This window comes from Myzus persicae, unplaced genomic scaffold (assembly GCF_001856785.1).
Source record: "Myzus persicae strain clone G006 unplaced genomic scaffold, MPER_G0061.0, whole genome shotgun sequence".
In the NCBI taxonomy this organism is placed as follows: domain Eukaryota; kingdom Metazoa; phylum Arthropoda; class Insecta; order Hemiptera; family Aphididae; genus Myzus; species Myzus persicae.
In genome coordinates, this window is record NW_019101518.1 from 9,311 (window position 1) to 10,811 (window position 1,501).

The 1,501-nt window shown below is 30.6% G+C and overlaps 1 long non-coding RNA gene across 1 annotated transcript; it reads right to left on the reverse strand.

Moving 5' to 3' along the window:
* Positions 1-210: 210 nt before the first annotated feature.
* Positions 211-1,203, reverse strand: LOC111029413. Its single transcript, XR_002604011.1, has 2 exons — positions 693-1,203; positions 211-303 (listed from the first exon to the last, which is right to left on the reverse strand). It is a non-coding gene; the product is annotated as an uncharacterized LOC111029413 (long non-coding RNA).
* Between the last annotated feature and the right edge of the window lie 298 nt (positions 1,204-1,501).

Consider the following 1,501-nt stretch of genomic DNA (forward strand, 5'->3'; position numbering starts at 1 on the left):
TTTATTTTCTAAAACACGTAACTTATCTGCATTTTGTACCGTTCTTTTTCCAATTTTCGAATTTTCTGTTTTACATTCCTTCTTTAAATATTTTTGTTCTAAACAACAATTCAATAACATACATGTAATGGCAATGGCATTTTGAATTTTGAAAATGTGTATATTTTTTATTAATTTGCATCAATGCTTTATCTTTTAGTTNTTCTAAAACTGGTTGTTTTAAAGAACTACCAGGATTATGCTTCAATGATCCATCATTGAGTCTCTTTAAAGAGTTTTTGTTCGCTGCATTATCAATGTAATCTGAATAAAATGAAAAAATATAACCTTTTACTTAACATTATAAGTTTTGATAAATAAATTACATTTTTTGATCACTGGCGCAACTGGGATTTATTTTTGAGGGGGAGGGGGTTATTTATTTTATTTTATTTCATATGCACAAGAATACTGGGCCCCTCTGATATGACTCGTGTGGGGGCCCAGGAAAATACATAATATAGAATAATGAGATCTATGATACATCTTAAGCACTTGAAATTTGACTTTTAAAAAGCTGTGCGCCACTGTTTTTGATATATATTTATTTTTTGTAATATATTAGGTATTTGTGTGGTATTTAAAATTAATTTAACACACAAGATAGATGGGTCAACTGTCATAGGCAGGTATGAAATTAACATTCTACTTACGCTTAAATGTTTTCTTATATTAGAGTTTGAACGTGAATCCACCTTGTAACACTTTGTATCGACACATCTTAAGCACTTCACTTTCAGCTTCTTATAAAAAAAATTATCCTCAAATCTCATTGATTCTTAATACTTTAAAATATTTTTTAATAATTTGGCCAGGGTAAAATTGGTTATTCTAAATCTGCAACCTGATCGACTTTGGTTGAAGAATCACAATCACTCATTGTATTACAATTTAAAACAATTTAAACAATGAAAACAAGAGTATACGGTTGATGCAATACAATTATTAACAATCTGTAGGAACGTCAAGCAGACAACAGCGAACACGATACAAATGATAAGAACCCAAGTAATAAATATTACAATAGTGTAAAACAGCGTAGGGGGCTATACATGCAATATTGTAATAGTGTATAACTGATTGTGCGCTAATGACCCATTGGTAAAATTGGTTATTCGCACTCCGTACACACAAAAATAATAATATTTTCTTATAAAATTATGAAAATAAGATAATACCATGTTCCACATATTATTATGGTGTTATATTAATATAGGCGACATAGCCATATTCATTTATTTATAGCAGAATCAGTTATCACTCAATATCAATGTTTATGGTTCTACTGATAAGGTAGTCGATACCAGGCCTAACGTAACGGCGTTGGCCGGTATTATTATTTAGAACTAAATTAATTCGATAACAACAGCGTCAACTACTGCCGCCGTATTATACTAACCCCTAATACGTACGTAAGAAACTGGCCGTCACGCTCTTCAGTTTCCTGAAAGATGTGATGTTT